The 25,444-nt window shown below is 36.3% G+C and overlaps 1 non-coding gene across 1 annotated transcript; it reads left to right on the top strand.

Moving 5' to 3' along the window:
- Positions 1-641: 641 nt before the first annotated feature.
- LOC115281317 lies at positions 642-787 on the top strand. The gene has a single exon (XR_003904230.1). It is a non-coding gene; the product is annotated as a small nucleolar RNA SNORA57 (small nucleolar RNA).
- The last annotated feature ends 24,657 nt before the right edge of the window (positions 788-25,444 follow it).

The following is a 25,444-nucleotide window of genomic DNA, read 5'->3' as shown; positions in this document are numbered from 1 at the left end:
TAGAATAATAAAACTGTCTAAAAACAAACAAAACACCACCACCACCAGAGAATTTTTACAGCAGCAGGAAAAAAAAAATGATCTCATACAAGGAAATTCCCCATATAGCTATCAGTGGATGTCTCAGCAGAGACCTCACAGGCCAGGGGACAACAGGATGGTATTTTCATACTGCTAATAGAAAGAAACCACCAGTCAAGAATTCTTTACCCAGCAAAGTTGTCCTTCAGAGTTGAAGGCAAAAAGACTTTCCCTAATAAAATCAGAGAGAATTGATCACTACTAAACCTGACTTACCAGAAATGCTGATGTTTTTCAAGCTGAAACAAAAGGACACTAATTATTAACATGAAAACATATGAAAATATACAACACACTGGGGTAAAAATAAACATATAGACAGACGCAAAATACTTTAATACTGTAATATGTGCTAATTAACTCTAGAATAAAGATTTAAAAACAAAGGTATTAAAAATAACTATAGCTTTAACAATTTAATGACTACACAATAAGGAAAATGTAAATAGGGATATCAGAAATGTAGAAGAGGCACTTTTGAGGGACAGCGGCCGAGTAGGTGCATATGTAGGTTGTGGAGCTACATGACTTGGCAGGGGTTCTGGGCAGAGTCTCCTCACCCTCCTTTTCTAGTTGGGGTTTGGGTGCAGTCTCAGTCTCCCTCATGCACAGCGGCGGAGGTGAAAAGCTCCAGGCCCTTGCTGTCATGTCTTTGTTGCCTGGGGCTTCCAGCCTATGGGCTCTGTCCTCAAGCGCTGGAGCACAGAAAAAAAAGGGGGGGGGAGTGGGAGGAACAAAAGGATAGACTATTTGTATATGACCAAATATTCACAGAAAATAGACTACTAGATCTATAAGATGTGTTATGTAAATTTTATAGTAACCACAAAACAAAAATCTATAATATATACACAAAAGATAAAAGGAAATCAAAGCATATTATGGAAAAACATCAACTTACGAGAGGAAGTCAGCAAGAAATGAAGAAAATGAAACTACAAAACAGCCAGAAAACAAGAGGATGGAATTAGCAAGTTCTTACTTATCAATAATTACTCTAAATGTTGATGGACTGAAAATAAATAAATGTTGATTGATTCTACAATCAAAAGCCATGGAATGGCTAGATGGATTAAAAAAAAACAAGACCCAACTATATGCTGCCTAAAAAGACTCACTGCAATTCTAAGGACATTTACAGATTCAAAGTGAAAAGATGACAAAAGATACTCCATGCAAGTGGAAACCAAAGGAAAGCAGAGGGAAAATAAAGTTTAAGCCAAAAACAGTAACAAGAGACAAAGATTGTCATTATATAATAAGGGAGTAAATTCAGGAAGAAGACAACATTCTATGCACCTAACACCAAAGTACCTAAATATATTAAGCAAATACTATCAGATCTGAAGGAGAAACAGACAATAATACAGTAATAGTTGTGGACTTCCATACCTCACTTTCAACAATGGATAGATAATCCAGACAAAAAAAACAACAAGGAAAACATTAAACTTGAACCATACTATACACCAAAGGGATCTAACAAACAGATGCAGAACATTTCATCCAACAGCAGCAGAATATACATTATTCTCAAAAGCACAATGAACACTAAGATCACAAATAGGTCTTACCAAATTTAAGAAGCTTAAAATCAGTCCAAGTATCTTTTCCAACAACAACAGTATAAAAGTAGAAATCAGTTAACAGGGAAAATGCTGGAAATTCACAAATATGTAGAGATTAAACATGCTCCTGAACAACCAATGGGTCAAAGAAGAAATCAAAAGGGAAATCAGTAAGTTTTTTGAAACAGTGAAAATGAAAGCATAACATATCAAACCTATGGGGTGCTGTATAACAATAAACACCTACATTAAGAAACAAGAAAGATTTCAAACAACTTCACTTTACATTTTAAGGAACTAGGGGGAGAAAAAGGAACAAATTGCACCCAAAGTTGGAAGGAAATAAGTGTCAGATTAGAAAAAAATTAGAGACTAAAACACAATGAAAAAGATCAACGAAACTAAGCTGGTTTTTGAATACATAAACAAAATAGAGAAACGTTGAGCTAGACTTACCAAGAGAGAACTCAAATAAATAAAATTAGAAATTCAAGAGGAGACATTACGATTTCACAGAAGTACAAAAGACCAGAAGAGACTACAATGAACAATTATGCACCTACAAATTGGACAATCTAGAAGAAATGGATAAATTTCTAGAAATATTCAATTTACCAATTTACCAAGACTGAATATGAAGAAACAAAATCTGAGCAATCTAGCTACTGCATCAGTAAAAACCTCTGAACAAAGAAAATTCCAGAACCATATGGCTTTAAAACATCTACCCTTTCTAAACTCTTCCAAAAAGATGAAAAGGGAACATTTCCAAAGTCATTTTACAAGGCCAGCATTACCCAAACCACAGGACACTACAAGAAAATTACAGGCCAATCTTGTGGTCATGAGATTGAGCTCCACATTGGGCTCTGCATTGAGCATGGAGCCTGCTTGAGATTCTCTCTCTCCCTTTCTCTCTGGCCCTCTTGCACTCTTTCTCAAAATAAATATTTTAAAAAATTAACTGAAAATGGATCAACAAACTAAATAGAAGAGCTAAAACCATAACGTACTCAGAAGAAAACATAGGGTAAATCTTTATGACCTTGGGTTTGGCAAAGGATTTATATATAAGACACCATAGCACTACCAACAAAAAATAGATATCTAAACATCAAAATTAAAAACCTTTGGACAAAAACCACATGATTACTTACATGTGGAATCTAAAACCAAATTAACAAACAAAATACTCTTTAATACAGAGAACTAGTTGTTGCCAGAAGAGAGGTGGGTGAATGGAAGGGCAGAACAGGTAAAGGGGAGAGATTAAGAGGTAAAAATCGCCAGTTATAAAATAAGTAAGTCATGGAGATAAAAAGTACAGCATAGGGAATTTAGTTAATAATACTGTAATAACGTACGGTGAGAAATAGTGACTACACTTATTGTGGTGAGCACGGAATAATGTAGAGAACTGTCAAATCAATATTGTAAATCTGAGGGGTGCCTGGGTGGCTCAGTTGGTTAAGCATCTGACTTCGGCTCAGGTCATGATCTCAGTTTGTGGGTTCGAGCCCCGCGTTGGGCTCTGTGCCGACAGCAGGCTCAGAGCCTGGAGCCTGCTTCAGATTCTATATCTCCCTCTCTCTCCGACCCTCCCCTGCTCGCACTGTCTGTCTCTCAAAAATAAATAAAAAGCATTAAAAAATTTTTTTAAATATTGTAAATCTGAAACATGACATTGTATCTTAATTATATTTCAATAAAAAATAAACAGGCATTTCATGAAAAAAATTAAAATACGTGCATCAAGGACACTATCAAGAAAGTAAAAACACAATCTACAGGATGGGAGGAAATATTTGCCGATCACCTATCTGATGCAGGTTTAATGTGCAGAAGATATAAAAAACTTCTATAACAAAAAGACAATCCACTCATAGGTCTAATAGGAGGAACCTAATAGGAGACCATGGGAATGGGAAAGGGCGGGGAAAGAGTTGGGGAGAGGGAGTGAGTCAAATCATGAGAGACTTCTGAATGCTGAGCACAAACTGATGGCTGAAGAGGGAGTGGGGAAGGGGAAGGAGGGTGATGGTCATAAAGAGGAGCACTTGGGAAGAATGTTATATGGAAACCAACTTGGTAATAAACTATAAAAAAAAATAAAAATAAAAAGACAACCCAGTTTAAAATGTGCAAAGGAGTTGAATAGACATTTCTCCAAAGATATGAAAATGGTCAATATGCACATGAAGCTCTTCAGCATCATCAGTCGTTAGGCAAACGCAAATCAAAACTACAAGATACCACTACTAGGATAGCTGTAATCATAAAACGAAAACCAAGCGTTGGCAAGGATGTGCAGAAATTGCTGAATTGTGGACATGCTGATGGGAATTACCACTATGGAAAATAGTTTGGCAGTTCCTAAAAAAGCTAAATATAAAATTACCATATAATCCAACGATTCTACCCCTGGGTTTATAACCAAAGGAACTGAAGGACGGACTCCAACATAAACTTGTATGTCAGTGTTCTGTAATGGCATCTTCACAATAGCCAAAAGATGGAACCAAAGGATCTATCAACAAATGAATGGATAAATGAAAATGTAATATACACAAAAAATGGATTATTATCACCCATAAAAAGTAATAAAGTTCTGATATATGATCCAACATGGATAAGCCTTGAAAAAATTGTGCCAAGTGAAATAAGCTAGGGAAAAAAAGGACAAATATTATATGATTCCACTCATATGAAATATCTAGAATAAGCAAATTTGGAGACAGAAAGTAGATTAAGGCTTGCTAAGGGCTAGTGAAGGGGGGAATGGTAAGCTATTGCCTAAAAAAGCTTTAATTTGGGGTGATGAAAGTTTTATAATGATTGCCACTGTGAATGTAATGCCCCTAACCTGTACACTTAAAAATGGTTAAAATAGGGGCACCTGTGTGGCTCAGTTGGTTAAGCGTCTGACTCTTCAGGTCTTGTCATGATCTCACAGTCATGAGATTGAGCCTCATGTCAGGCTCTGTAGTTAGCAGTGCAGGCCCTGCTTAATATTTTCTCTCTCTCCTTCTCTGCCTCTCCCCCTACTCTCTCTAAAATAAAAATAAGCTTAAAAAAAGTTAAAATGGCAAATTTTGTAATGCATATTTTACCACAATTTCTTATAACATACCAAAGGTGTACCTTGGGTGAATAGTATGGTATGTGAATTTTATCTCAAAATATATTTTAAAATTATCACAACCTGTGCATCCCAGTGGAAAGTGTTTTCATTTCCCAGGTTGAAGACTACTGCCATAGCCCACACTGTCACTAAAGAGACACACAGAACAGTCAGATTAGAGATGCAGCATCATATGGCTACCATTTTGCAAAGCATATCAGAAGGCAACAATTCTGGCCATTACTCAAAGATTACAACTTATGAGTATCCTAACATATAAAACAAACACTCTAGAATGGTAAAGCATGAGTTTGTTATTTAAGAGGCACTGTACACTGGACCAGAATGAGTATTTTTACCAGTCAAAAATTACTATTTTCTTGAAGAGAAATTGGAAAGCAGTTCCTGAATCTATTATCCTTTAGCTCTATTTATCTACACATATGTAGTATTTCTTATTTATGGAGGGAGTCCAGTTAACTCAACAAAACATCTTCATACAGTTCCAAAGTAAAGAACTCTCTGAGACACAGGAAGAACTCTAAGACATACTGCAGGTGGTGACATGTGATCTCGTTTGTTGTTGTTTAGGAGAGGGAGAGAGAAAACCCCAGGCTGGGTGTTGAGCCTGACATGGGGCTTGATCTCACCACTGTGAGATCATAACCTGAGCTAAAACCAAGAGCCAAACACTTAATCGACTGAGCCACCCAGGTGCCCCTGATCTTATTTGAATTAAAAAACAAAAAAACAAAAAAAATTGTGACGTTCCAATTCTAAGGCATTAAAGACACACCTGCCTCTCCCATGAATTAACTTTAAATCCTGAAAAGAATGCATGGAGCATATCCTGAAGACTCTGAAATATAAATGCTAGTAGCAAATTAGGAAAGCAGACCCAAATTCTAAATTCTACAGAACTGGCAAAGCCTTTATAATCCTCTAGTTACTGCTGCTGGAGCCAAAGGCAGCCTGAATGTGATCTTCCATGGAAGTATGCACCAAATGCACACGAAAGAGGCCAGCAAAAGCCCTCCCTTTCTAATCTGAAGAGTGGTAAACTCCTGAAGGTCAGAGAGGGTGGGTCATGTCTTTTTTCCCCTTCACCACTCCAGGTCCCAGATGATATACCACAGCAGTCACATCTGGTTCAGGCACTTAAGTCTCAGAGCCTTCATAGTAAATGGATCCCTTCTCTTGGACCAAGAGTTATGATCCCAAGACTGTGGATAAATCCCCATTGCTTCTCTTCCCTGTCTTGTTATCTTTTCACCACAGATGCAGTCCCAGGAAGTGTACTAAAGCTTTAGCTTTTTGGATGAAAGACTGGGAAAGGAGGCGCTAATGAGCCAGGCAGTGTCAAGACCATAAAAAGTAGGAAAATGGAGAGTGATCCCAGAGTTGTGTGATTCGTTGGGCATACCTCTGAGCTGTGCATGCAATGGATCTGATCCTGAATAACAAACACAGTACAAGTTTTGAGAAGAGAGCTACAGGGCAGAACCAGGTCTGACTTGCTAGAGTAGTACACACGGAGAACTGTTCTAAACAGTACTGCAATCACTTAGAAACAAAACGGACATTGGAACCACAGGTCACAGAGGCACATCAAAATGTGCAGCCTGAACCGCTTGGCCATTGTTCTTACTTACCCTGCGACTCATCTACAATATTTCAAATTTCAAAGATAAAGTCCAAAATTATTTACAATACAAGGAAAACTTCAACTCAGTAATCAACAGAAACCAATTCTGACAGGACACAAAGTTTAGAAAAGATGTTAAGGCAGCCATTATACTCATATGCTAAAGGTGATCGGTTTGTTTTTTTCTTTTGGAAAGAGTGCACGTGCACCAGTGCATAGAGGGAGAGAATCTTAGGCAGGCTTCACAATTCGGGGCTCAATCTCCTGACCTTGAGATCATGAATTGAGCCAAAATCAAGATTCTGTCACTCAACGGACTGAGCCACTCAAGCATCCCAAAGTGAACATTTTTGAAAGAAATGAAAAGATAGAAAGCTTCAGAAAAGGAATATAAAATATAAAGAAAAGCCAAGTGGCAACTACAGAAATAAAAAAATACAAAGCTAAAAATAAGAAATTCACTGGATGAACTGAGCAGACTGGAAATAAAAGGGGAGTCAGTAAACCTGAGACAGATCAACAGAAACCATCCGGTCCAAACAGAGCAGTTGTTACAGAAACTGGTCTGGATCACCTGGCAGAAGAACCAAATGACACTCAGAGATCTTGGAAGGCAGGTTTATTTTATACCGGTGGACCTCTCCAGAGGTCCAAGCCCTGAGCATACGCAGCGGGAACAATTTAGAGCCTGTTACTTCTGCATTCCTCATTAGTAGTAATTTGGCCCGTGATAAGCAAGGGTTGGAAAAAGAACCCAGAAGGGGAAGTCTTTGATTAGGGACAGGAATTTCCTTATCAGTCCTGTCAGCCATCTCATAACCGATTTTTCCCTATCACAGTAAAAAAAGAAAAAATAAATGAAGAGAGCCTGGGGATCTGTGAGAAAATACCAAAAAGTCTAATATCACTGGAGTCACAGTCAGAAAGGAGAACAGAGATAGAATAGCAAAAATATCTGAATAGCTAAAAATTTAATGTATTTAATGAAAGATAGGTACTTATACATTCAAGAAGTCAGAAAACACCAAAGAGAAAAAGCCACACCCAGACATATGATAATCAAGTGGATAAAAAGGACAGAGTCCTGAAAGCAGTCCAAAAATAATAAATGCCTTATAAGGATGAAAAATTATTTGAATGGTTACTATTTCTCATCGTAAGTCATGGAGGCCAGAAGGAAGTAAGGGAGTTTTTAATGTGCTCTAACAACAGTCAGGCTAGGGGCACCTGGGTGGCTCAGTTGGCTAAGCGTCCAACTTTGGCTCAGGTCATGTGATGATCTCATTGTTTTGTGAGTTTGAGCCCCATGTTGGGCTCTGTGCTGACAGCTCAGAGCCTGGAGCCTGCTTTGGATTCTCAGTCTCCCTCTCTCTCTCTGCTCCTCCCCCACTCATGCCCGTCTCTCTCTCTCTCTCAAAAATAAAAATAAATAATAAAAACAAAGGATAGTGATAATTAAAAATTATCAAAATCAATGTGACCCACTATATTAACATTCTTAAGGAAAGAATAGGTTTTCAAGGAAAAATTGTAATTTTACATGGAAAAACCATCTGACAAAATTCAACAAATGTTCATAATAAGCAATAAGAAGGGAATTTCCTCAATTTAGTAAGGGACATTCTTCAACACAAAATCTATTGCAAACACCATACTTAGTGGTCTAAGACCATTATGTTCCCCAGGACCAGATTCAGGGCAAGCATCTTCCTCTCTTACCATTCTTTTTCAACACTGTATTGAGGTCCTCACCAGTGTAATAAGGCAAAGAAATAAAAAGCACATTGATAAAATGTTAATTAAAAGGGAGGGGAGAGACACCCTTAACAAAAAGAGGATAAAAGATTCTTTAATAATACAAAGGAAAATTTTTGACTGTGATAAAAAGAATTATTCCAGTCCAGCCTAAAGCCTATTATGTGTCTCATACTTTTCATTTCAGAGAGTTTGCTTTGTATGATACTCATTATTATTATAGTTGTAATCCTTGAGCAATAAACACTACTAATAAACTAAGTGGATTAAAACAGCACAAAAGAGGGGTGCCTGGGTGGCTCAGTAGGTTCAAGTGTCTGACTCTTGATTTCGGTTAAGGTCGTGATCTACACTGGCAGCGTGGAGCCTGCTTGGGATTCTCTCTCTACCCCTCCCCTGCTTGTCCTCCTCTAAACAAACAAACATTTAAAAAAATGGCACAAAAGAATGACTAGAAGCATTAAACATATGTGTGTACATGTACACACATATACATATACCCAAATGTAAAAACAAGGCTTAGAAAAACAGGAATCAAAGGTGAAAAAAAAAAACTACATTTTTGCACAAAAAATTTAAAAATTCTATCCACAGCTTATTTTTGTATGCAAAATCAAACAAATTTGATTAATACTTTCATATGAAGTATGTGCGGAGAACTTAATTTCTCCAAATTAAAAAAATAAACACACACATGTTGAATGTAAAATTTATCAAAAAAAGTAAAAAGCAGACGTATTACTAAGACATTTTTAGTCAGAATTAGAGAATCAAATGCAATTATCATAGTTTAGAAAGTCAAACACTTTTCAATTTAATTCCTATTTCAGAAAAACACCTACATGTTACTCTTCGCAACCACCACAGATGTCATGACATACTGACCATTATTTTTTAAAGTATTTTTGAGGTTTCAAAAAGTATGAATTTACTCTGGCTAAACTGTTAAGTCATTTGTAATTTTAAATTTTATGTCAGCATGATATAAATTATCTCAAGCTGTTTGATCATTTCCACTGACTGCTACAGAAGAAATAATTCGTAGTATTTCCTTAAATAACTTACATTAAGTATTACCTAAGGCTTCTCTGCCCATAAAAATGTAAGAAGTATTGTTTTAAAAACAAAACAAAAACCCAAAATTAAATCTCAAAAATTTAAGTGCCCCTCCTCCCAACTTTGGAATGCAATGGGATTGGGTAGGGGAGGTAAACATACAAATTTGTATAGTTTTTAGCCTAACAACTCCCAAATACCTTCTATTTAATTTTGTTCACATTTAAGAATGAATGTATCTTCAAAAGACCTAATTACTGAACCATTTTAGGGCATTCTGAATAATCATACCACTTACAGATATTAGAGCAGAACAAATTTTGGATTATATAATTAAATCACTATAAATTGTGCTCTTAGGATATCTGCTGATAAGAAAGCCTTCTTAAACATCAATAACAAGTAATATGTCCTGAGGCCATTACAACATTTTTAGACAAATTCAGCTTTATAATGAGATAGATTATAAACATATCAGAGAATACAATTTTTAGAGAAATTTCTTAAATAGGTTACATCACAAATAGGGGAAGCTTAATTTGCCCCTCTGCCAAAGACCTTTTTAAATAGGCCAATGATTTAACTTTATGAGCATCTGAAATACATTATTTCTTTACATGGCAAGTTCCAGCCTAGTCACCAGGCTCTACCCTTACTGTATAAATGACTATTTTAACATGACTTTCCTCTAAGGTCTTCAGCTTTAAATGGACAGACTCTGACACCAATAATTCTTTAAAGAGATGCTTACTCTATAAGCTTTTCTCCCTTTTTCTGAAGACATATATATATATTCACAAGCATTTTTAGATATTATTTTTTATTTTTTGTCAAATTAAAAATAGTTTTCTTATATTTCAAGATAAAATCACATTAGCATGCTTGGGAATAAACTTTATTACTAGAGCGTTAAAATGCATACAAGATAATTGTAGTAGTACCTGCAGGTAAATAGGGGGATTGAAGTTAAAGGAATTCTTAGAAAATTCTTATAATAATTCTGCATTCTACCTAGAGTACCTCTTAAGCTCCCTCTGCTGGCTACCATTTAAATAAAACGGGAAAAATGAGAATCTTTTTTTTCATTTGGGAGGTGATGGGAGAGGCAGGATGAAGCTACCAATGCTACTACTGAAACTGAAAGGGAAATTCTCTTAAGGTGAAATCTAGCTGATGACTAACTTCACTAATAAGGCTTCTGAACTTCCTAACAGATTTGGCCACTGGGGTGGGACAGGGAGGTACCTGAAATAAGGGAAGTTATGGTCAAGTTTGAATGTTAAATCGATATGCAAAAATGCAAAAGCATTTAGTATAAAATAAATCAACTGTTAACAGTTATTATTTATGACTACAAAAATTAAGAATTTAAATACAGTTCACAACTTCAAGGAGCACAAACTTATAGCACACTATTAATCTATTAGTTTCAATATTAAGGTTTATTTTTTTTCCAGAGTGAGGTTAAGTAACAATTTAAATAATTATCAGGATGTATAAATGAACATCCATTCAGATAAAACATTACTGCTTAAAAGCGGCTATCTAAGAAATATTTTGTATGTAATAAATATATTTTATGTTTAGGTTAACAGGCACCATCTTGAGAGCAGAAAAGGTTTGTTTTAAACCAATAAATAAGTTACATTCAAGAAAACAAGATGTTTATATCTGAAGTATGATATATTCTTAAATGGTTTTCTTCATATAGCACCCAAACTTCCCAAATGTCTAGAAAGTATCTCCCAAAATATAACTCATACCTTAAGTCATAAAAATAAAGGCCAAGAAAAAAATCAATTTAAGACAAAATTTACAGTTTATATTCTTAATTCCCCATTCAATAAAATATGAATTGCCAATTCATTAAAAGTAAATGAACTGTATATATGCAATCTGTTAGTGCTGAAAATCTGAAATATATATTTTTAAAAGTCACTCTTTTTCCAAGTACTTAAAATATTGCATCTCTGGTGGCAAACCTGAAAACTAACAAGCATCTTATTTCCCTAGTTTTTATTCTTCCACTCCCACCTCTATCTACCCCTTTATCCTTTAACAGCCATCCACTGTTTTTTGTTTATTTGTTTTTGTTTTGGTAAATATACTTACTTATATCTCAAACACAAAACACTGACAATACTCCTTGGTAAACAAGGAAATCTCAGAACAGTCCAAGCCTACAACTTTGCTCCCAAAGTGTGGCACAGGCTAAATGACGGGGGGGGGGACAATCAATGGCCCTTATTGATGCAGTCAGAATGCTCCTGAGAGTCCACAACTGAGAATTTGCTGATGTAATCCTGAAGAAAGTTTCAACACATTGTGCTGACAAATATCAGAGAATAAGTCTTTGATTGATAATTTTTCTATTTATTTCTGCCAAGGCGACTGAAAACACGAAAGCCTTTTCATCAGAGAGGTTAGCATAGATGTCAATTTCCTTTTCCTGTTTCTCTGTTAAAAGAAAAAGAGAAAGCTTAATATAAAGGCAGCAAATGCAGTCATTAAAAAAAATATTTAAAGCTTTCTAGTATTTCTTTAGATGACAATAAACATTATATAATACTAACAATGTATATTAAGTGTTACAGTATCATGCTACTAAATTCAAAAGTTTTAGAAATTACACAAAGAGTTACTGAAATGCCATGAACTAAAAGGAAACTGCATATATTTTTATACACACTGTTTATACATCTACATCATTTCTGTAAAAATCTCAAGTATTTCTTTCTCTTCACTAGGATGAGCGCTCACTGTCCCAATCAAAATAAATTTTCTCATCCTAAAGATGTTCCCTTCTGAACACCCAACAGTACCTTTATGAATATATTTAACTTCTTCACCTTAGCCCTGCTATAGAAAAAAAGAATCAACATTTAATTATAATTTCCCCTTCCTGATTACAAATGTAATCCAAGTTCATGGAAGAAAATTAAAAAGTAGAGATAAACAAAAAATAAAATAAAACCCACCTATATATTATCTCATGAGTCAGCTAAAAATCACAATAAATACCTTTGTGCACATTCTGTCAAATTCTTTTTTGGGGGGTCTTCTAAGATTCTATTTTTGTCTTATTTTTGTTTGTTTGTTTTGTTGTGGCTTTTTAAAGCAAAGTTAAACACATAAATAAGTTTAGAGTCAAATCACTTTTATAAAACTTATCACAAAAAAACCAGAAGTCCTCCTCCCCACATGCATATTTCTCACTCTCCAAATATAACTTTTTTTTTTCAGTTGTTTCTTTTTGTTTTTACCTCTCTAAACAACATTTTTATATGATGTTACTTCTTTGTTTTAGGCATTATTAACTGACCTTCCACCATGGCAAGTTAGAATTCAGTTATCACAATTCTGGTGAAACCAATATTCAATGTTTACATTGTTCTAACTATGTAAATGATTTCACTTTTCCTGCACATTGTTTTTTCCCTGATGAGATTCTCTTTTTCTATCTGCTTAATTTTCATTACTAATTGAACTCAAGATGGAGGGGGCCAGTGGCGCAATGGATAATGTGTCTGACTACGGATCAGAAGATTCTAATTGAACTCAAGTTGTACAGATCTTTCATATTAGGCATTATATCAATTTTATCTTCTTGAAGAAGTCTCTCTCTCCAAGTCTTCTGCTCTAATCTGAAATGGTTGCTTTCTAGACCTGCGACACAATTAATTATCATTGAGATCTTTCTTCAACACCATTCTGGATATATCTTTCTCTTGAGTTGGACTCTGTGTCCTAGATGCGAGGACACTTTCTTGGTTTACTTCTTCCTTTTGATGTCATGTATCTTGCAGTAGCTTCCTGAGAAAGGGAGTACAGGCAACAAAATCTTTGAAGCCCTGAATGTTAGAAATTGTCTTTAGTCTACCTTCATGCTAATTCATAGTGCGGGTGACTAAAAAGTCATAGATTCCCTCTGTCTTCTAACTAATGGTGTTACTACTTTTTTCTTTTAAAGCCAGTACCTTTCTTTTTTACAGTTATTTAAAAAATTATTGCTAAATATACATACAATGAAATACACAGATCTTGAGTATACAACTGTATGAGTTCTAACAAAATGTACACCTACATAACCCACACCCCCAATCAAGATTAAATTCCTCAGGCTTCTTTCCAGTCAATGCTTCCCCACCTCATCAGCAACTGCTGTTCTATCACCAGAGAGTCATCTGCCTGTTCTTGAACTCATATATGACATTATACAGCATGAACTGTTTTCTGTCTAGCTTCTCTCATTCAACACATTTTTAAATTTCACTGATGCTGCTCTTATATGAGGAGTTTGTTCCTTGCTGGGTGGTATTCCATTATATTAATTCCAAATATCATTTCCTCTTCTTCCCCTGAACACCTGAAGGGGTTTTCCTTTCACCAAAGGGCTAGGATTTATGATAGTATGTTTCAGCATGATCTCTACTTTAAACCATCTGCTGGTATGGGAACGTAGTGGGCCATTTCAATGTAGAAACTCAGGGTCCTTTAGGTGGAAAAATTTCTTGAATTATTTCATCGATGACTTCCTTCTCCTCCATCTTCTATGTTCTTTTCTGGAACATCAATTATTTGTTGATGCTGACTTCAAACTGGCCCTCTAAATTTCTTATCTTTCCCATTCTATTTTTTCATCTCTTTTTCTAGTGCTCTATGTTCTCGTGCAATTGTTTAATTCTGTCAATAAACTTGTTAAACTTTTTCATCTGCAAATATTTATACATTTTTTTAGATTCGTATTTTAAAGTTCATTTTCACCGGCTTTTCCATTTAAATATCATCTTGTTCTTGTTTCATGACTACAATATCCCCTCTTGCTAAGACCATTAATGATAGTTTTAACCTGTTTTTTGTGCAAAAACTTATTTTATCCAAGCAATTGTTTTTTCCCATTGATTTGGTCTTAGCCTTTCATATAGATGCTTTCTTCTATAGATCTGGGTAATTTTTTTTAAGTTTACTTACTTAAAGAGAGAGAACATGTGTGCACACAAGCTGGGGAGAAGCAGAGAGAGAGGGAAAGAATCCCAAGCAGGCTCCTTGCTGTCAGCACAGAGCCCATCCCAGGACTCAAACTCACAAACCTTGAGATCATGACCTGAGCCAAAATCAAGAGTCAGACACTTACCCAACTGAGCTGCCCAGGTGCCCAAACCTGGGTAATTCTTGATAATATGCTCATATTTAGGAGTGGGATCCAAAAAGCTGACTAGCTCATATACACTGTGGAGCCTTGGTCACCAATTTAGGATGATCTGACTAGGCCATTTCTTTGTGAAATCCCTAATGAAAGTACCTTTATTTTAGGCCTTTTCTCTTGGGTTTTTCACATTTCCTAGAGAAGATACTACTAGCCTCTTTCTTACCTGGAAGATAAAAGCCTGAGTACAGAACTCTGCATTTACCATCTCCAATTCTCACATAATCTTCCTGATCTTAATACAGTACCCTGCCCACAATGACACCTGGCATTCCCTAAATCAGAAACTCTGTATTGTCTTACCTTTTTCACAGGATAAATTTGGGAGGGGGAAATGATGTAAACAGCCCTAGAAGGCCATTAAAAAACAGACTTCCAAGCAATCTCATTTTTAGCCTCACATTCACCTCGACACTTCCAGACCTAACTGATACACAAATTCCTGACCTTAAGGCAGTTGTACAAATAAAAATCAGTTTCTTTAATTTTCCCAAAGGAGTTTACAATTTAGGTTTAAAGGGTCTATTAAAGCAGTTATCACTTTCCAGAATTCTGCTGCTTTTCCCATTTTTCTTGTGTTATTTGGTCCTTTAAAAAAAGTACCTTTACTGTAATATTACTAATATTTGAAGATGGTGGAGAGCTAGGTGTGATTATTCAATCTACCAACTTTAACTTGAACTCAACGTTAATCTTTTATGTTCATTAATAAGATATTCAGAATTGCCCATATTTTAATAAAAATGTTACTTAACATTAGTAATATTCAAAATAATCATACTCCCCTCATAAAATAAAAACCTATCTTTAACCAACCAAAAAAATTTTGTTTAAGGGTTTGTTTTTATGATTATAAAAAATATATTGTTATCTAGATGTCTTACAAGCTTTCCTTTTCCACTTTCTTCTTCCTATTCTTTTTCAAAATACAGAAAACACAGTGAATTAAAAATGTGTTTTTAGACACACTGTCAGGTTCTCCTTATTAAAGGTAAAGCGTGGTTCAAAGTTTTCAAGCACCCTATGAGCAGGGAATCAATAAAAACTGAATTAAATAGCTACTTAACACTAAGAAGCATGTGAAAGAAATCTATTCTAAAATACACAGATATTTCAAAAGTTTGTATTTCTTATCCTTATTGTAGGGAACATGGTCTGCCTCAAGGGTTGGTAAAATACAGCCCAAGGTCAAATCTGGCCTGCCACCTGTTTTTATAAGGTCTTACTGGAACAGAGCCATGCCCGTTCATTTACATATTGTCTATGGCTGCTTTCCAGCTACAATGACAGGGCAGAGTAGCTGCAACAGAAGACTGTATGGCCCACAAAGCCTAAAATATTTATTATCTGGCTCTTTACAGAAAAAGTTTGCTAACCTCTTCCTCCCTGAGCTTCCTGGCCTACATTCAAAGATTCCAGTTTATTCTACAAAAACTGCTTTGAGCATTTTCCTGTTTGTATTAAAAATAAATCAAAAGCATATCTTACTCTAGAAAGAGCTCAAAATTTCTCTACTATAAGCTGAAAACGTCTACAAAAAGAGTTTATAGCTAACTAAATTCTTTTCTCAAGTTAACATGAAATACAAGTTCAGATCTGGACATACAAAGTCCTAGCAAAAGATCCTCATTATCTGTTTTCTCATCTCCTCTCTCCACCAAAAGCATTTCTTCTCCATTCTTTGGGTTATATTCCCTTTACTTCAACTGAAAAGAATGTTGTGTGTTCTGGGTCAAGCAGTATTTCCTTTTTTTTTTTTCCCTGTTGACTTTTCTTTACCTAATTTTCCTTCTGAAACAGTTTTTAGCACAGATTTTCTGATCATCCCATTAAAAAACACATTCACATTTTTAAATACATAAACCAAACTCTCTGGAAGAGCAGCTTAAGGAAAGAGAAAATGGAGTAAAATTACCCACGGAATTCAGGAGTATTTAAGTATACTTCAAATACAAATATGATATAACCTTACTCCTTTAGCCATAATGCTAAGAAACCATTAACTTTGAAAAAGTTAAAAACAACTATACCAGTGAATTTGTTTTCTCTAACAGTGGTAACTTTATTGAAATAAAAGCATACAGAGGGGCGCCTGGTGACTCAGTTAAGCGTCCCATCTCAGCTCAGGACATGACTTCATGGTCGGGCTGGGTGCTGGCAAGGCAGGGCCTGCTTGGGGTTCTGTCTCTTCTCTCTGCCCCTTCCCCACCCACGCTGTCTCTCAAAATAAACAAACTTAAAAAAAAAAAAACCATACAAAGCAGAGAGAAATGGAGAGAAATGGTAAACAGGTAAAAAAAAAAAAAAGTCAAATGTCTAAAATAAGAGAAATTTATGCTTATGCTTGAATAACTAAAACTGAATGCCTGAAAAAGCAAAGCATAGCTCACCAACAAGAAATTATTAATGCATCTCACTGAAGATGAAACTATTTTGACAGAGGCTTTTTAAGTAATTAAAGAGAGCAACTATCCCTTTTACCATTAATTACAGGTTTGAGAGTCTCATTTTCAAAAGACATTTATAGCCATATGGGGGTTCATCATCTAGTCTAGTCTCTACTCTTGTGTCATCTTTGAAATTTTCCATGATACGTTTTTTAGAAGATGTATGAAAAGAGAAGATGAAGTTTTAGTTAATCGTAAAAACAAGTTACTGGTAGCTATACTACTTATCAGAAGAAAGGAAAAGCTATGTAAGGAGAAACATAAATACATTTTGGACCATGAAGAATTTACCTAACTATCCAAAGCTGCCTGTAGGGAGGACACAATGAGCAATTTAAAAATTCATACTGAAGAATACTTTCAACAGCATATTTTTAAAACCTGCAGTATAACAGTCTGATGTAAGTCTAACAGAACTCAGATTTATCTTTAAAAACAAATAAAGAAAAAATATCCATTTTAACAGGCTCTCTGCATTGTCATATATAAATCACTATCTCAACTCTACTATCATCAGTTTATTTTAAATTTTTTTAATGTTTATATATTTTTGAGAGAGAGACACACACAGAGTGTGAGCAGGGAAGGGGCAGAGAGAGAGACAGACACACACAGAATCAGAAGCAGGCTCTAGGCTCTGAGCTGTCAGTAAAAAGCCTGACACAGGGCTCGAACTCACAAACTGGGAGATCATGACCTGAACCGAAGTTGGACGATTAATGGACTGAGTCACCCAGGTGCCCCTCTACTATCATCAGTTTACAGGAAGGTGACTTTTACCTAATTTAAGCTTTTAGCTTTTCAGTAAAAATTAAATTCTGTGATGTTGTAAAAAACAAGCATCTACCCTGGAGGAAATGTTTTCAAACTAAAATACGAGTTGTGGGGCACCTGGATGGCTCAGTCGGTTAAATATCTGACCCTTGACTTCGGCTCAGGTCACGATCTTACAGTTCATGAGATCAAGCCCTGTGTCAGGCTCTGTGCAGCACAGAACCTGCCTGGGATTCTCATTCTCCCTCTCTCTCTGCCCCTTCCCCGCTCATGCTCTTTCTCAAAATAAATAAATAAACTTCTAAAAGTTTAAAAAATAAAATATGAGTTGTGATTTTAAATCCAGGAGCTCAGAGTTGTGATTTTAAGTCCAGGAACTCCATGCCTATCAAACACTTTCTTTACTTCTATCTAATTAAAGATCTCAAAAAATTTAATACTTGAAAAAAAAACTGCTTGGATTTATTCATACCTCTTTCTTCCTCATGTTTTTTGGCAGATGCAGTTTTAGGTCTTCCTCTTCCTCGTCTGATATGATCTGAATGGCTGTTACTTCGAGACCTCTTTCTGTTTTCTAAATCCTTATTTACTGTAGAATTTATCTTCTCTCGCCTAACTCTCTCTGTTCGCCTCCTCTTGGCCTCATGCTTGTTTTCTGTATGGATGAATAAAAGTGATATATTTTAGGGCTTAGCAAGAACTGTTTGCCCAAGTTCTCATTGTCTTCTTTTTCTTTCTAAATACACTATAGTTTGCTGTCTGGCAATTTTATAAAACTACAACCATAACATCTACGCTCCTCACACCCACATAGGAAAAAAAGAAATTCAAATTCAGATCCACATTAACTCATGAGGTAGGAGGAATCCTAACAGAAGACCAGTTTCTTTATTTGGCACTTTTAATTTCAGCCCCTACATATTCACACAATTCCACAGAGATCTTTCTGCCTTATTCTTTCTCTCTGCTTCCAAGCTAAAAATGGTAAAGTATTAGAAAAAAAAATTCCTTTTTGCCCCCTACTCAAGTTATAGATTGAAATATGTCAAATACACAGAAGCAAAACTGACTTTAACCATAATATATTAAGGTTACCAATAATAAGCAAACAGAAAACATCCATAGAGAAATATAAAAACACTAGGGAAGTAATAAGTAGTTTTCACTTCAGCCATAAATGAGGTCATTTCTGACATTCTCAGAGCATGTGGATCCCTAAATAGAATAGCAATAAGGGAATTTTACTCGATATGGTGATTTTAATAATGGAAGAAGCCATCCTTCTCATTCCAAACAATTCAAAATGTTGGAAAGACAAACAGATTTAAAAAAAACAAAAATGTACTTCAATACATCTGAACTCAAAAGCAACAAAGAGAAGGGGTACTTGAGTGGTTCAGTCAATTAAGTGATTAAGTGTTCACTTCAGCTCAGGTCATGACCTTGAGGTTTGTGAGTTCTAGCCCCATGTCAGGCTCTGTGCTGACAGCTCAGAGCCTGGAGCCTACTTTGGATTCTGTGTCTCTGTCTCTCTGCCCCTCCCAACTCGTGCCCTCTCTTTGTCTCTCTCAAAAATAAATATAAAAATATTTTTAAAAAAAAGCAACAAAGAGAATTTCCCAAATGCCTAAAACCACAATGGTGAAGGGCCAAAACAAATAAAATTCATACTTCCCAAGAAGTAAAAGGAATTGGGGCGACCGGGTGACTCAGTCGGTTAAGCGGCCGGCTTCGGCTCAGGTCATGATCTCACAGTTCGTGGGTTCGAGCCCCACATCAGGCTCCGTGCTGACAGCTAGCTCAGAGCCTGGAGCCTGCTTCAAATTCTGTGTCTCCCTCTCTCTCTGACCTCCCCCTGCTCATGCTGTCTCTCTCTAAAATAAATAAAGACAGTAAAAAAAAAAATTTAAAAAAAAGAAGTAAAAGGAATTATTTAAATGCTGTAATATAATATGCTTAATAGGCTAGGGTAAAATTAAAAATATAATAATGATTACTTCCAAATACCATATCTTTAGAGAACTAATTTATTCTAATCTCAGTCATATGTCAGATGATGCATGAACATCTAATTACTCCAGACTGCAAGTTATCAAAGACAACCAGGCTTGTTAAAGGATTCAAGGGCAACTTGAAAAGGCCTGACCACTGTAGGATAACTTGAGCATCAATAAAAATAGTAACTGTAAAAACTGAGACATCATATATACTGAAAACTACAAGCACATGGCATTAAATACAAAAACAAAAACTACTTGGCCACCATAGGAAGACACTATTTTAGAACCAACTCACTATCTGAAAACTTAAAGAGAAAGAATAAAGCATTTATTCTGCCTTTTCTATTCAAACTGTACCACTTACTGGGTAACAAAAGAACAGATAAAGAGAAGTTTCTCATTTAAGGATTATTGTGGATAAAAAATGATCGCTTCTCAGCCTTTTGGCTAAGATCAAGTGTGGATAAAAAATGAAGAAAGAATGATAAAATCCAAGTATAGCTGTTTTCAACCAGAAACGAACTAAAGGATATAAGTACTATACAAAAACACCTGCTAACAAAAACAGAGACAACCAGGCTTTATCCACCTTCTGACAGAATACCTACATATTAAGTAGTCTTATCAAGAAAATCAAATCCCATCAAGCCTTTGAATCCAAATTACAATTTACAGGAAAAACAATAGTTACTGGAGGAATGTGTTATCCTACATTCCTACACCATGAAGACCCAAACAGCACTGCTAAATGTAAAAGTGATAGTATCTTTAACATATAATTTGCAAGGAATAACAAACAAAAAGTAATGGATAAATGAAGGCTAAAAAAGATCCTGCCCATATTTAACATGGAATCTGGTTTTTAAAACTTTAAGACCATTTATGAGATATCTGAAAATTTCAACACCAGTTGGGTACTTAATATTAAGGAATTGTTCATTTTAATTGTGCTTATGTTTTTAAAGGTCTATCTTTTAGAAAGATATGATGAAATACTTATAACTAAAATTACATGAGACTTGCTTGAAAATAATATGCAAGGGAAGGAGTAGATGTGGGTGTTTGTGGGGAGCTGCCAGAAGAAAAGACACGTGTCTTGACCTGCAAGATCAGCCACCCGCACAGCTGAGCTGCGACATCACTCCCAGCACAGCAAGAGCTGCGTTATCACCTTCAGCTGAGGCCTTCTTGTTTACCTCCCAAGCCTGCCTGGTTAGCCTCTCCGGCGGCGTGCTGACGCTGCAGTCAGTCCCCGCCCTTGTTTCCTAGCAACTGACGCATGTCAGCTGCCCACCTTCTACCCTTTATAAGACTTGCGTGGTCTCGCAATAAAGAGCGGCTTGACCGGAAACCTTGCCTTGCCTCCACTCTCTGCGCTCCCTGCCCTACCTCACTCTCACCCCCTCTCTCAGGACCCCATGTCGACTGGCCAGCCGGCCAAAACAGGTGTTAATGGGGTTGGCCATTGTCTCTTGTGTGGGCTTAGAAAACTTCTAAAAAACAAAAGAAATAGTGATAGGTAAAGCTTATGGTATGCCTTTTGAAGTTCAACAATGAATTTAGGTTTGTTCCTCCAGCTACCTACTCATCTTGCAAGCTTCTAAATTAGCCAAACTTCTCAAAAAAAAAAAAAAAAGGTATCTGTTCTTTCTGCCTTCGGTTTCTCAACCTCCCATTCCCTCATCAAACCATTCCAATATAGTTCCCCAATCAATGATTGTCCTTCTGATTATCCAGAAGGACAAAAATCTGTTATCAAATCTAACAGCTTCTCTTTACTCATCTTAATACCATCCCTCAAAAATTCAACAAAGATGGGGGTGCTGTGGTGGCTCAATCAGTTAAGTACCTGACTTCGGCTCAGGTCACGGTCTTGATTTGTGAGTTTGAGATCCACATAAGCCTGGTCTGTCAGTACAGAGCCCGCTTCAGATTCACTGTCCCTCCCTCACGCATACACATACTCTCTCTCCCCCTCAAAATAAACATTAAAGAAAGAAGAAGATGGGGCGTCTGGGTGGCTTAGTTAGTTAAGTGCTCAACTTCGGCTCTGGTCATGATCTTGCAGTTCCTGAGTTTGAGCTCCACATCAGGCTCTGCACTGACAGTGCAGGGCCTGCCTGAGATTCTGTCTCCCTCTCTCTCTGCCCTCCCCACCCCCCAAATAAACTTTAAAAAAAGAAAAGAAAGAAAATTCAACAAAGATGACTTTTAAAAATATATCTATTTATTTTTGAAGGAAAGAGAGAGATGGAGCGTGAGCAGGGAAGGGGCAGAGAGAGAGGGAGACAGAATCTGAAGCAGGTTCCAGGCTGAGCTGTCAGCACAGAGCCCAATACGGGACTTGAACTCATGAGCTGTGAGATCATGGCCTGAACCAAAGTCTGGATGCTTAACCGACTGAGCCACTCAGGCACCCAGACTATTCTTTTCCTTAAAATTATTCTTTACTTGATTTTCAGGCTTCCAGGTTTCCCATCTCACTAGCCATTCCTCTTTATCTCCATTGCTATCTTTTCCTCCACGAGGTTCTTTCTCATCTTTAATATTAATGCCCTGGTACTCTGACCTGAGCTCTCTTTTTTTCCTTATTACACTCTAGACAACCCACCGACCCACACAGTTCCAAAATTTATACACTTATTTCTGACCTCTTCCCAAAGCCCCAACTGCCTACCTGACAGCTCCACTCTAATACCTTACAAGCATTTCAAATGTATCAAAAAATAACTCGATTTTCCCACCTCCAAAGCCTCCATGTATTAACAGATAGCACCACCCAGTTGCAAAAGCCAAATAATTTATAGTAATCTATGACTCGGCTTGTTTCCTATCTTTACAAAAGTCCACAGGTATTCTCTGCAAAATGTATCTACAATTACTTCATCCATTTACCTCTATGGGCAACATCCAAACCTAATATATTTTGTAGCTGCCAAAATTATCTTTAAAATATTCAAACCATGTAACTCTCCTTCTAAAATCTTTCATTAGCTTTTCACTGTATTAAAAACTAAAGTTAAATTTCCTTATCAAAGACCAGTTGCCTGTAAGACCTGACATTTGCCTCTCTCCAATTTTCTCATACTGCTAGACACTTTGTGAACAACACTCCAGACATGCTTCCCTTTAATTAAGTTCCTTCCTCCCCTTAAGTCTCTGCATTTGCTAATCCTTCTGCCTAGAGCTGTCTTCCCAAAACTTTTAATGAAACCGCTTATTTAAACTGTCGATTTATAAGACTGTCTCACAGTCCATGTTACATTTTATAATCAACAACTACTATAATCTGTTATTTACTTATATGCTCAGTCCCCCATTAGAATTATAAACTCTGTGAAAGCTGGGATGCCTCTGTCTCATTCACAGAATCAAGAACATTTTTTACACATATTAAGTAGTGGTGAATAAATAAAAATCAGACAGCAGATGCATCTACCTCCCCCTTTGTGAAAAATCCCACTAAAACGAGAATAAACATGGGTAAAAGGGAAAGGGAAAAAGGAAAATAAATCTGTAGCATTGGAAACAAGGGAAGGATGCTATCAATCACCTAAAATTAAAGTTTCAGCCAATTGGCAAGCTCACAGATTCTGATTAGGAAACCAGAATAGAAGAAACTATAATCCAAATTAGAAACAAAAGATGGCTCCTGTAGAAGGGAGAGCTGTTCTTCCCAAAAATATTCCCAGGAGGGGCGCCTGGGTGGCTCAGTCGGTTAATCGTCCGGCTTCGGCTCAGGTCATGATCTCATGGTTCGTGGGTTCGAGCCCCACGTCGGGCTCTGTGCTGACAGCTAGCTCAGAGCCTGGAGCCTGCTTCAGATTCTGTGTCTCCCTCTCTCTCTGACCCTCCCCTGCTCACACTGTCTCTCTCTGTCTCTCAAAAATAAAAAACATTAAAAAATATATATATATTCCCAGGATAGAGCAAAGAGTACAGTAAGGGAGAGCAGCCCACGGATAATCATCAGCATTCCTACAGGACTACCGCAGAACAGGTAGGCCTAAGAACTGACATAAGGAACCTCCAAAACACAGACAGAAACAAATGGCAATTCCTCATAGAAATGAAACACTGGGGCGCCTGGGCGACTCAGTCATTTAAGCAACAGACTTGATTTCAGGTCAGGTCATGATCTCACAGTCTGTGAATTTGAGCCCTCAATTGGGCTTTGCGCTGATAGCTCAGGGCCTGCTTAGAATTCTGTCTTCCTCTCTCTCTGCCCCTCCCCTACTTGCTATCTCTCTCTCAAAATAAATAAAAGTTTTAAAAATGAAATACTGTAAGGGATTTTGCATTCTCTCCCAGAATGAAGCTTTCCTTATTTTGGCAATTATCGAACTAAACAGTGTCACCCAAAAGCCTACCAGTGAGCTCCTCCCAACTGTACAGTACAGCGGTCTGTGGTCAGAACGGACCTTTAAGACAGTGTGTGACAGTCATGCAAATTATCTACACTGATAAATCAGATTCTTTTATAAATATCAATAGGCAATTAAGGCTTACCCGCAATTTATGGAAAATGAAAAGTGTAACAGAGGCAGAACAAGATAAAATAGGAGGAACAAAGTTAATGCAAAAAACAAGAAGAAAAGTCTTAAAGCATTCTAATGCATACCTTCAGAGATATCTGATTGGACTTTATATCATTAAGAATAAGATTCTTTTGCAGAAATAGAAAGCTCAATCCTAAAATTCAAATGGACTCTCAAGCAATCCAAAATAGCTAAAAGAATCTTGATAAACAATGTCAGAGGTCTCACATTTCCTGATTTCAAAACTCACTATAAGCTACAGTAATCAAAAAAGGTACTGACCTATGACAGATACACAGACCAACAGAATACAACAGAGAGCCCAGAAATAAATCCTTGAATATATGGTCAAATGATTTTCAATAACCGTGCCAAAGATGATTCAAGAAGAAAAAGATAATATACTCAACAAGTGATATTGGGAAAACTGGATATCCACATGTAAACAAATGTAATTGGACCCTTACTTTATACCATATACAAAAACTAACTCAAAATGGATTGAAGACCTAAATATAACAGCTGAAACTATAAAATGCTTAGAACAAAAAGGGGAAAGCTTCTTAACACTGGACTTGGCAATGATTTTTTGGATATGACCCAAAAAGTATAGCAACAAAGAAAAAACAGACAACTTGGATTTTATTAAAATTTAAAACTTTTGTACATCAAAGGATACTATAAACATAGTAAAAAGGCAACTCATGGAATGGGAGAAAATATTTGTAAACATGTATCAGATAAGGGATTAATATCCAGAATAAAAAGAACTTCTATAACTCAATAACAATCCAATTCAAAAATGAGCAAAGAACTTGGATGGACATTTCTCCAAAGATGACAGGCAAATGAAAAGGTGCTCAACATCACTAATCATTAGAGAAATGCAAATCAAAACAAGTTATCACTTCATACTGATTAGAATGGCTATTATCCAAAGCATATAAAGTAAGCGTTGATGAGGATGTGGAGAAAATGGAAACTTTAGACGCTGCTGCTAACATAAAATAGTGCAGCTGCAGTGGAAAATGATATGGCATTACCATATACATAAAAATACCAGCAATTCCACTTCTAGGCATATATACAAAAGAAATGAAATCAGGGAATCAAACAGATATTTGAACAACCATGTTCACAGCAGCAATTTAGGGAAGCAACTCAAGTATCCATCAATGCATGAATAAACAAAATGTAGTATAAACATACAATGAAGTATTATTTAAAAAGGAAATTGTGACACATGCTACAAC

This window comes from Suricata suricatta, chromosome 16, assembly GCF_006229205.1.
Source record: "Suricata suricatta isolate VVHF042 chromosome 16, meerkat_22Aug2017_6uvM2_HiC, whole genome shotgun sequence".
Lineage (NCBI taxonomy): Eukaryota > Metazoa > Chordata > Mammalia > Carnivora > Herpestidae > Suricata > Suricata suricatta.
The sequence above is the reverse complement of the archived record's forward strand: the minus strand, read 5'-3'. Positions and strand labels throughout refer to the sequence as shown.